The sequence below is a fragment of the Equus caballus genome, chromosome 1, assembly GCF_041296265.1.
Source record: "Equus caballus isolate H_3958 breed thoroughbred chromosome 1, TB-T2T, whole genome shotgun sequence".
Classification (NCBI taxonomy): Eukaryota; Metazoa; Chordata; class Mammalia; order Perissodactyla; family Equidae; genus Equus; species Equus caballus.
In genome coordinates, this window is record NC_091684.1 from 65,357,010 (window position 1) to 65,369,837 (window position 12,828).

At 40.4% G+C, this 12,828-nt stretch overlaps 1 protein-coding gene across 26 annotated transcripts in view; it reads right to left on the reverse strand.

The window, feature by feature from the left end:
- KCNMA1 (potassium calcium-activated channel subfamily M alpha 1) overlaps positions 1–12,828 on the reverse strand; it is a 719,202-nt gene that overhangs the window by 266,674 nt on the left and 439,700 nt on the right. The gene's annotated exons all lie outside the window — the stretch shown is intronic.

Sequence of the window (12,828 nt, forward strand, 5' to 3'; positions counted from 1 at the left end):
AGAATCCAGAAACAGACCCACAGATACAGTCAATCAACGTACAGCAAAAGCACCAATGTAATTCCATGGGGAAGGGCAGAGTCCTCAGCAAATGCTGCTGGGAGTACTGGGTGTCTGTAAAGGGAAAGGAATGCTCCTCAGCTCTTATCTAACACCACATACAAAATCAGTTTGGGATGGATCACAGACTTAAGTGTAAAAGCTAAATATAAAGCTTCTAAAAAGCAGCGTTGGAGAGTATCTTGAGAACACAGGAGTAGGTAAAGATTTCTCAGGCCACAAAAGGCACTGACTGTTAAAAAAAAGGACTGATAAGTTAAATATCGTTAAAGTTAAAAACTTCTCATCAAAAGACACTTAAGAACATTAAAAGATAAGCCACAGACTGGGAGAAAATATTTGCAAAACACTTACCTGACAAAGAACTTAAGGAAATGCAAAGTAAAACTTCAGTAAAATAGCACCATAAATCCAGTAAAAAGGTGAAAATTAAAAAGTTGGCAATACCAGTTGTTAGTGGGGAAACCAAGCAGTTGCCACTCTCATACATTAATGGCACGGGTGTAAAATAGTGTAACCTCTGGAAAATTGTTTGGCAGTTTCTCATAAAGTTAATCATACATCTATCCTATGACCCATTTCCAATTGGTCCAATTTCCAATTGGAAATTCCATTTCCAAGTATTTATTCAAGAAAAATCAAAACATGCCCACTAAATCACTTGTACAGGATGTTCATAACAATTGTATTCAAAATAACCAAGGTCAGAAACAACCTACATGTCCCTCAACAGGCGACTGGATAAATACATTGTGGCATATCCACATAATAGGACAGTATTAATGATAGAAAGGAACAATCTACTGATATATACAGCAACATGTACAAATCTCAAAAACTTTACTTTGACTGAAAGGAGCTAGAGACAAAAAGGAATACCCTGTCAGATTCCATTTATATGAAGTTCAGAAGCAGGAAATACTAGTTTATAGTGATAGAAGCAGGACGATGACTGCCTGTGGTTGAGGGAAGAGGGCAGCTATTGACTAGAAGCACGAGGAAACTTCGCAGGATAAGGGGAGCGTCCTGCATCTTGATACGGGGGACAGACGATTTCACAGAGGTGCATACATCTGTCAAACTCACTGAACTGCAACACTAAAATCTAGGCATTTTATTGTATGTCTAATACACCTCACTAAAAATATTGAGATGGGCTGCCTCCTGAGACAGTGATCCCCTGGTCACTAGAGGTATTCAAACAAAGGCTGCTTGTACCAACTGGGGGAACGGTGAAGTTGACCTTGATGTCTCGCACAGAGATCATCTGTTGTAACCCTATAAATTCCCTCCCAACTTTGAGGGGACAGCAGGGTCATGAAACCCCAGCAACTCAGAGAGATGGCTGGTTGAACGGAAAGAGCAAAGGACTTGAATTTAGGCTCTGCCATCATAGCTGTGGGCTGAACAAAATATGCGACCCCTAGCCTCAGTTTCCCTGTCTCTCAAATAGTGATTTTAATATCTACCTCACAGACAACTATCCAGATTTATAATGTGTGTGACGCCCTGCAAAGGAGCTGACACAAGGTCACATGCAGCAGATTCTCCTCCATCGATTATCAAAGTTCTGAGGCCTGGCCAAACTGGTCTGTCTTTGGTTCATGGAATGCCCCAGCATTCATGGGCAACCTGGCTTCCTAGTGTCGATACTAAAATCCCTTCCTATGTCCACACAGCAGGGCTGCCAGCTCCTACATAACACCCCACTGGTGTGGTCCTGAGAAGTGTGGCTTCTGGAGCCAGACTGTTAGGATTTGGTCCTGGCATCTCCATTTATGAACCACGTGCTCCTGGGAAAGTTATTCAAACCCTGCCTCAAGTCATTGATTTTTAAAATGGGAAAAACTTCTCAAAATAAATCTGTTCGCCACGATAAAGCATTTCTTACAATAATTTTTAAAAATTTAAAAAGAATTCTATGCAAACATCTGCACACTCTCAGATGAATTGGGGCTCATTTCTCTGCACATGTGTGTTTTGCAAAGAAGTGTCCTCAACTGTATCCACATTTTATACCCACCTCAGTGCGTCCCACAGTTGCTACCCTATGTCATCTGCCCTAAGTCATTCTATGAGAGTGTTATTTGTCCCTGAAGGCCCAGTGTTGCCAACACGGAATACTGTCCTTCCTCTACAGTCACTGTGTGAAAACACCCTGCTTCTTCTCCTCGGCACCGGGCTTGTTTCTCACCGGGGGGAAGGGGGAGGGTCAAGAAAGAAGAACATGAGAATATTAATCCATTCCTTTAAAAATATTGACCAAGCAATTAACTCTGACACAATTGACCTCTTCAGTGAAATCAATAGATATCCAGTTCCCTAGATCCTGTACAAATTGGTAGTATATTTATCCAACTACAAATTTTAATTAAACACCTATTTAGAAGAGAGGCAAGCTTCTGGACCCAGAATGACGAGATTCAAATCCCTGCTCTGCCATTACTTGGGAGTGAACATTGGCAAGTTCCTTCAACTCACAATATCTCAGTATCTCCAAGTATAAAATGAGAATAGCAACATTAACGCCCCTCATAGGGTGGTTGTAAGGAATAAATCATGTATCTAGAATAGTTAAAATTGTCCTAGGCACATAGTATCAATGAATGTTTTCTATTATTGTCACAATCTTCCTTTGCTATCCTTGGGGGATTGGTTCCACGACCCCCAAGGATAGCAAAATCTGCAGATGCTCAAGTCCCTTTTATAAAATGGCATAATATTTGCATATAACCTATGCACACCCTCCTGTACACTTTAAATCATCTCTAGATTACTTATAATACCTAATACAATGTAAATGCTATGTAAATAGCTGTTATACTATATTGTTTAGGGAATAATGACAAGAAAAACAAGTCTGTACATGTTCAGTACAGATGCAACCATGATAGGCCTTTCCATCTGAGGCTGGCTGAATCCTCGGACAGGAACCCGCAGATACGGAGGGCCGCCTGCACTGCAAGTCAGATACTGAGCCAGGCACACTGGGGAAACAAACATGCTGAGTTATAAATCCATCCACAAGGAATTTATAGTCTTGTGGAGCAGCTTAAATATACAGTTATACTTAATTAGACAGGAAAAGCAACTACCTACCTCATTTTATTTCAGGGGAAGACCCCAAAATTAACACCTTCCCTCACTCATTCGTTGATGCCTGAATCCCATCCGTAGAGAAGCACCATTAGTTAGTAAGACACACCCGTGCTTCTGGCTTCAGATGGATGTGGGCTTGAACCTGGCTCCCTTCCTTATGCACTGTGAGAACCTGGGCAGGTTATATGAAACCTGAAAGCCTATTACTGCACACAAAAAATGAAGATAATAGAGGCCGGCCCAGTGGCATAGCGGTAAAGTTTGCTTTGGCAACCAGGCGTTCGCCAGTCAGGATCCTGGGTGTGGACCTATACACCACTCATCAAGCCATGCTGCGGCAGGCGTCCCACATATAAAGTAGAGGAAGATGGGCACAGATGTTAGCTCAGGGCCAGTCTTCCTCAGCAGAAAAAAGAGGAGGATTGGCAGCAGATGTTAGCTAAGGCCAACCTTCCTCAAATAAATAAATAAATAAATATAATAATTATGCCTCTAAGGGGTTGTGAAAATAAGTTAACGGATGTTTTAAAATACTCAACACACAGAATGTGCTGCATAATGCTCACTCCTGGTCTCTTGTGAAGCCTCTGCACACTTCCTAGGCTCTAGTGGTCTCGTCCCTCTTAACCTGCACATCAGCCTAGGAGTCATTTATCCCTCAGGTAGAGAGAAGAGGTTGATAGGGGTGGGAGAAAAGCTATAAAGCCATCAGCCAGGGGGAGGGGAGCAGGTGCAGAGGATGGAGTAGAAAGGGGAGACTGTGAAGCAAATCATGAGCTAAACCACCTCCCCTTGTGGGCAAGCGATGGCCCTCTTTTCAGCTAAGAGTCATCCAACGTCTGTGATTTGAATAGAGACAACACATGTCAAGGCTGAATCTATGATCAGGCACATATTACTTGTACTATAAGTTATTCCTCAAATCCCAGACCATTTGAATTAAGTGCCTCCAGGTCACCTCCTCACACTCTTATTCTTTTTAAAATTGGAGACCAGAAGCCTGCAGCGTTTGCACAGGCCTCAAGTGACAAGGGAAAAGAATGCGTCACTTTGGTCCCTGGTTTGTCTAGCTCAGAAAATGTCACTGAATCTCCAGTCAATCTGCCTCCCCCACCTCACACCATCTTCCTCCCTTCATCCTTCCCTTCCATCCTTCCTTCCTCCTGAGAACTAACCATGTGAGGGGCAGAGGAGTCTATAATTCAGCCCATTCTCCCCTCCCCATTCTCCCCCTCATTGCTAGCTAGCAGTGCATATCACCAACTTCTTGGTGCCTGTACTTTCCTCTCATTTCCAAATAACAGCCTCTGTCTGTCCTAGCACACCACATGTGAGGTTGGAGATGCATCCAATATCCCCTCCTCTTCCTCAGGATGAAAATCTCAGTTCAATGAAGAGAACTGGAATAATCCTCCCCAATCCCACTTCCCATGGTAAACCCAGCTGGGAAGCTGACACACGGCCCTGAGCTTCCCTCCTACCTGACATTTGGACCAACAGGGGACAGATGGCAGTCTCCGGTCACTGAAGTGCCCACAAGTTTGATTTTTGAGATTTGTACTCCCATCTACTGAAGGGAGGACCTGAATCAGTTTACATTGTCAGAAAAAAAACCCAAACAAATCCATGTATAGGGATAAACCAGGACAGCTCCCTAGCCATCTGGAAGTAGAAGGGATGGATGTTACCAGGAACCTAACAGCATCAGGATAAAAGAGAGGCACTTAAGGCACAAAATTTAAGGAGGTACCCCTTTTTAAGGCCAATCCTGCCTTTGCATTGCCCTGGGAGTGAGTGCCTCCTTAAATCTTGCACCTTACGTCCCTCTCTTGCCTCACCCTAGTTCCAGTACTAGCACCTGCAACAGGTCTACTACTACGTTCGGCTCTGAAATTGGCTCAGAATTTCCTGTCACCTATGGCAAGAGGGAAACATACTAGGTTATGGTTGTTGTGAACTGGGAAAATCTATAAAGTCAATTCAGAGATCAACATTATCCTAAAATTAAATTCAAGCAGAATTTTTGTGCCAGCAGCTTTGAATAAAGACTGAGGAACACAGTGAATTATATCTTCAATTACAGTTTGCAAAGAACAGAGGTATTCCTTCCAAATGGGTGTTCTTGATTTAGCTATCTATAACAGTAGGAAACAGAATGCTGAATCTCCGGTCAGGAAAATCATTTTCACAAGGGCCTCAGGTGCCATGAGATTTAGCTATGTTTAATTCTGGTACTTAAAATCAATTTAAGGTAAACTCAGAGGATGAAAATGAAGTTTGTTTTAGGGAGATTAATTTGCCACCCAGGTATACCTCAGCTATGTTTTGTTCTGATGCTCTAAATTAACACAAGGATGAACCTGGATAATCGAAATCAGGAGTCAGCACAATTTTTTCTGTAAAAGACCAATAACAAATACCTCAGGGTTGTGAGCCATATAATTTCTGTTGAAGCTACTCAACTTGGCCATTGTAGTGTGAAAACGAGCCATAGACATGTAAGAAAATGAACTTGGAGTCAGGTCAGCATCATGGCAGAGTGAGCTTGTCCCTTGGACTCTCCGTTCTAAGATACAACTAAAAGGACATTCATACACCAACAGAGGACATATACACATCACAAAAGATGTTTGGGAGACCCTTGCAGCCATCCACCTGAAGGTGGTGGTGGGGCTGGATCCTCCAGAGGAAGTGGCAGCTGATCTGCAGGAGCTCTGTGGTGAGAGAAGGGCCACGGAGGTGGGAAGGCACAGGTGAGAAGGGTGCCTCATCCCCACCCAGCACTCCAGCCCCAGAACCATCTGGAGCATGGCGCAGAGAGTGTGGTAGTGGCAGCAGAGAAAGGGAAAGTGCACAGTCCTGCAATCGCCCAGAGCTCCAAACAGAGAGACAAGCAGGGGCTGGGGGAAGCACTGGGGAAGGATTGTATCCCTCCCCCTGCCCAGTGCTCCAGATCTGCCATGGATCAGTTGCTCAGAGAGAAAAGCAGTCAGTGGCCAGAGCTGGGGAGGCCCTGCTCGTGCCAGACCCAGAATACACAGTGCCTAATCCCCACCCTGTGGTGGTACATGGCAGCTGTGACCAGATAAGAGCACCATGAGGAAGCAAAAATCCACTCCATCAAGCAGTATGAGTAGATATACTAAATCTCCAGACCAGAAGGAAAGTGACAAGTACCCAGAAACCAACCCTGAAGGCAGAGAAATCCATAACCTAAATGACAAAGAATTCAAAAGAGGTATCATTAAAAAACCTCAACTAGTTATAAGAAAACACAGAAAGACAAATTAACAAATTCAGGAGCTTCTTCACAAAGAAGATTGAAACCACAAAGAAGAACCAATCAGAATTGTTGGAGATGAAAACCACAATGGATGAAATAAAGAAAAATCTGGATTCCCTAAATAACAGAGCTGACAACATGGAGGAGAGAATCAGCCAGTTAGAGGACAGTGCTATAGAAATGCTTCAGAGGGAGGAAAAGAGAGAACTAAGACTAAAAAGAAATGAGGAAGCTCTCAGAGAAATGTCTGACTCAATCAGGAAATGCAACATAAGGATTATAGGTATTCCAGAGGGAGAAAAGGAGAATGGAGCAGAGACCTTGTTCAAAGAAATAATAGCTAAGAACTTCCCAAACCTGGGGAGGGAGCTGGAAATCCATGTGAAAGTAGCCTCCAGATCTCCTAACATTGTCAATGTAAAAAGACCCACTCCAAGGCATATAGTAGTGCAGCTAGCAAAAGTCAGGGACAAAGAAAATATTTTCTTCAGCAGGGCAGAATAAAATAACTTACAAAGGATCCCGTATCAGGCTTTCAGTGGATTTCTCAGCAGAAACCTTACAGGCTAGGAGAGAGTTGAATGATATATTCAAAATCCTGAAAGACAAAAATTTTCAGCCAACAATACTCTATCCAGCGAAAATCTCCTTCAGATATGATGGAGAAATAAAAACTTTTCCAGATAAACAAAAACTAAGGGAGTTCACTGTCACAAGACGCCCCCTACAAGAAATCCTCAAGAAGGCCCTCATACCTGAAAAAAAATAGGAAAGAGTCTACAAAGCACCGAGCAAGGAGACGAATAAGTAGGCAATAATCAGAAAACAGCAGCTCTGTATCAAATCAGGTTAGTAAACACTTAATTTTAACATCAAGGATAAACCAAAGGAAAACACCAAGACAAAAATGATCCCATCTTTTTAACCACAAACTCACAACACAAGATGGAAAAAGATATGACAAAAATAGAAGGGGACGAGGACAGGGATGGAATTAGTATAGTCTAAGGAAACAAGAGGCTATCAGAAAATGAACTATCTCAACTATGAGATTTTTTTATACGAACCTAAGGGTAACCACTAAACAAATAATTAGAACAGAGACATTTATGATAAACAAGGAGAAAAAGAAGAAAACCAACATAGAAAACTACCTAAATCAAAGTGGTAGTCCAAAATACATGGGACGAGAAACAAAGGAAATGCAGAAGAACCAGGAAACATGCAACAAGATGGCAGTATAAAGCCTCATATATCAATAATCACTCTAAATGTAAATGAACTGAACTCTCCAATCAAAAGACAGAGTGGCAGGATGGATTAAAGAACAAGATCCAATAATATGCTCCCTCTAGGAAACACATCTCAACTCTAGGGACAAACATAGGTTCAGAGTGAAGGGATGGAAGACAATACTCCAAGCTAATGACAAAGAAAGCAGATGTTGCCATACTTATATGAGACAAAGTAGACTTCAAGATAAAACTGGTAAAGAGAGACACAGAAGGGCAGTATATAATGATGAAAGGGACTCTCCCTCACAAAGACATAACACATAAATATGTACGCACCCACAACAGGAGCACCAAAATACATAAAGCAACTATTAACAAACCTGAAAGGAGATATCAATGACAACACAGTAATAGTAGGGGACCTCAACACCCGACTTACATCAATGGATAGATCATCCACACAAAAAGTCAACAAGGAGATAGTGGACTTAAATGAAAAACTAGACCAGATAAACTTAATAGATATATAGAGAGAGCACTCCATCCCCAAACAGCAGAATACACATTCTTCTCAAGTGCACAAGGAATATTCTCAAGGATAGTCCATATATTGGAAAACAAGGCAAACCTCAGTAAATTTAAGAAGACTGAAATCATATCTACTATCTTTTCCAACCACAATGCCGTGAAACTAGAAATCAACCACAAGAAAAAAGCTGGAAAAGGAATAAAATGTAGAGACCGAACAACATGCTGCTGAACAACCAATGGGACATCAAAGAAATAAAGGGAGAACTCAAAAAATTCCAACAAATGAGAACAAAAACACACCATACCAAATCTTAGGGGATGCAGCAAAAGTGGTCCTAAGTGGGAAATTTATAGCAATAGAGGCCCATGTTAACAAACAAGGAAAAGTTCAAATACACAATCTTAAACTACAACCTAAAAGAATTAGAAAAAGAACAAAGCCCAAACTCAGCAGAAGGAGGGAAATAGTAGAAATTAGAGCAGAAATAAATTAAATTGAAACAAAAAAGACTGTAAAAAGGATCAATGAAACAAGGAGCTGGTTCTTTGAGAGCAGAAACAAAACTGACAAACCCTTAGCCAGACTCACTAAGAAAAAAAAAGAGAAGGCTCAAGTAAATAAAATTAGAAATGAAAGAGGAGAAATTACAAAGGATACTGCAAAGATACAAAAGATTATAAGGGAATATTATGAAAAACTAGACAGTCTAGAAGAAATGGATAAATTCTTAGACTCTTACAACCTCCCCAGAATGAATCAAGAAGAAATAAAGAATCTAAACAGACCAATCACAAGTAAAGAGATTGAGACAGCAACAAAAAACCTCCCCCAAAATAAAAGTCCAGGACCACACGGCTTCTCAGGAGAATTCTACCAAATATTTAAAGATAATTTATTACCTATTATTCTCAAAATATTCCAAAACCTTGAGGAAGATGGAAATATTCCTAAGACATTCTACAAGGCCAACATTGCCCTGATCCCAAAACCAGACAAGGACAACACAAAGAAGACAAATTACAGGTCAATATCACTGATGAACATAGATGCAAAAATCCTCAACAAAATATTGGCAAACTGGATACAGCAGTACGTTAAAAACATTATACACCATGATCAAGTGAGATTCATACCAGGAACACAGGGATGGTTCAACATCTGCAAATCAGTCAATGTGATACACCATATTAACAAAAGGAGGAATAAAAACCACATGGTCATCTCCATAGACACAGAGAAAGCATTTGACAAGATGCAACATCTGTTCATGATAAAAACTCTCAATAAAATGGGTATAGAAGGAAAATACCTCAATATAATAAAGGCCCTTTATGACAAACCCACAGCCAACATCATACTCAGTGAGGAAAAACTGAAAGCCATCCTGCTGAGAATAGGACAAGACAAGGGTGCCACTATCACCTCTCTTCTTCAACATAGTACTAGAGGTTTTGGCCAGAGCAATCAGGCAGGATAAAGAAATAAAAGGAATCCATATAGGCATTGAAGAAGTGAAACTCTCGCTCTTTGCAAATGACATGATTTTATATATAGGAAATCCTAAAGAATCCATCAGAAATCTATTAGAAATAATCGACAACTACAGCAAAGTTGCAGGATACAAAGTCAACATACAAAAATCACTGGCATTTCTATACTCTAATAACAGACTAACAGAACAAGAACTCAGGAATACAACCCCATTTACAATCACAACAAAAAGAATAAAATATCTAGGAATAAATTTAACCAAGGAGATGAAAGACCTATACAAGGAAAACTATGGGATATCACTGAACAAAATCTATAATGACATAAAGAAATGGAAAGATATTCCACATACATGGACTGGAAGAATAAACATAGTTAAAATGGTCATACTACCTAAAGCAATCTACAGATTCAATGCAATCCCGATCAGAATCCCAATGACAGTCTTCACAGAAATAGAATAAAGAATCTTAAAATTCATATGGGGCAACAAAAAAACCCTCAAATAGCCAAAGCAATCCTGAGAAACAAGAACAAAGCTGGTGGCATCTCAATCCCTGACTTCAAAATATATTACAAAACTATAGTAATCAAAACAGCATGGTACTGGTACAAAAACAGACACACAGGTCAATGGAACAGAACTGAAAGCCCAGAAATAAAACCACACATCTATAGACAACTAATCTGCAACAAAGGAGCCAAGAATATACAATGGAGAAAGGAAAGCCTCTTCAATAAGTGGTGCTGGGAAAACTGGACAGCCAGGTGCAAAAGAAAGTAGATCATTATCTTTCTCCACACACAAAAACAGACTCAAAATCGACCAAAGACTTGAAGACTTGATGGTAAGACTGGAAACCATAAAACTTCTGGAAGAAAATATAGGCAGCATACTCTGACATGAACCTTAAAAGGATCTTTACAAATGCAATGTCCACTCAGAAAAGGGAAATAAAAGAAAAAAAAAAATGAGTGGGACTTCATCAAACTAAAGAGCTTCTGGAAGGCAAAGTAAACCAAGATCAAAATGAAAAAACAGGGGCAGGCCCGATGGTGCAGTGGTTAAGTGTGCACGTTCCACTTTGGCGGCCTGAGGTTCACCAGTTTGGACCCCAGGTGTGGACATGGCACTGCTTGGCAAGCCATGCTGTAGTAGGCATCCCACATATAAAGTAGAGGAAGATGGGCACAAATGTTAGCTCAGGGCCAGTCTTCCTCAGCAAAAAGAGGAGGATTGGCAGTAGATGTTGGCTCAGGGCTAATGCTCCTCAAAAAAAAAAAAAAAAAAAGCAAACACAACCCAACAACTAGGAGAAAATATTTGCAAATCATATATCTGATAAGGGGTTAATCTCCATAATATATAAAGAGCTCCCACAACTGAACTACAAAAAAATAAACAATCCCATCAAAAAGTGGGCAGAGGATATGAACATTTTTCTAAAGAAGATATACAGATGGCCAATAGGTACATAAAAAGATGCTTAACATCACTAATCATCAGGGAGATGCAAATCAAAACTACACTTAGATATCATCTTATGCCCATTAGAATGGCTATAATCACCAAGACAAAGAATAATAAATGTTGGAGAGGTTGTGGAGAAAATGGAACCCTCATCCACTGCTGGTGGGAATGCAGACTGGTGCAGCCACTCTGGAAAAACTGTATGGCGGTTTCTCAAAAAACTAAAAATAGAATTATCACATGATCCAGCTATCCCACTACTGGGTATTTATCCGAAGATCTTGAAATCAACAATACAAAGAGACTTACGCACCCTTATGTTCATTGCAGCATTATTCACAATAGCCAAGACTTAGATGCAACACAAGTGCCCATCAACTGATGAATGGATAAAGAAGATGTGGTATATATATATATACAATGGAATACTACTCAGCCATAAAAAAGACATAATCGTCCCATTCGCAACCACATGGATGGACCTTGAGGGCATCATGTTAAGCAAAATAAGCCAGACAGAGAAAGACAAACACTGTATGATTTCACTCATATGTGGAATATAAACAAACACACACAAAGAGAACAAGTTAGTGGTTACCAGGGGGAAGGTGGGCACAAGGGGTGCAGGGGCACATTTATATGGTGTTTGACAAATAGTAATGTACAACTGAAATTTCACAATGTTATAAACTATTTAGACCACAATTTAAAAAAAAATTTTAAAAAGAAAATGAGCTTGGCTATGTTCCAATAAAAGTTTATTTCCAAAAATAGGTGGGGGATCAGATTCAGCCTGCAGGCCTTACCATGCCAGCCTCTGATCTACTGATGTTTTGGAGAGAGGAATGAATAGTTAATTCACCAACAGGTACTTTTACAAGTTAGATTTCCATTACTAGCAACACTTGGCATTTCTTCTGCTTTCTGTAACACTCATTTCAGCACCTAAAATCATGCTGTCTTTATTTTCCTAACTCAATTCCAGCACGTATAAACCATTTCAGACTACAAAATCCTCGAGTCAGGGTCTCTGTTCCTTTTCTTTCTGTATAATCTTTAATGCCTAGCAAGCCCAGCATGTTGCACTTGCTTAAAATGACTTCTTCCCTTGCTGAAGGACAGTGATACACATCTCTGGTTTTGATATGTAAGGACTTGGAGATCTTTTTAACCTCATAGGAGAAAGAGCTTCACCAAAGGATGGATTGTCATGCCCCCTCCCCACGTGCATCATGCTTCTAATAAGTCCTGAATAAAACTATGTTAAAGGCACCAACCAATTTGTTCTGACAAAAACCAAGTTAGCAAATCCCACTTTGTGATTTCAAAGTCCTTGGCTCATGTGCTTATTTCAGCATTTTTTCCTATAAATAAATGGCTATATAATTTCTGTCTCCTTCTGTCATATTCCCCAATGTCCAGCATAAGGTAGCATTCAATAAATATCTGTTGAAGGGATGAGGAAATGAATATAAGTTGGGCTTAGCTCATAAACCCTTTATTATGCTGAAGACCTTTGCCAATGTCTCAGATAGTTACAACACTCTGTTAGGCAAGACCTTGTGCTGTTGGGCTGCTTAGTTCAAACCCAAATTCAGCACTACCTAATGAAATAATCCCTCTCCAATCTCAGCCTGCATTCTTAACCCCAATTGGT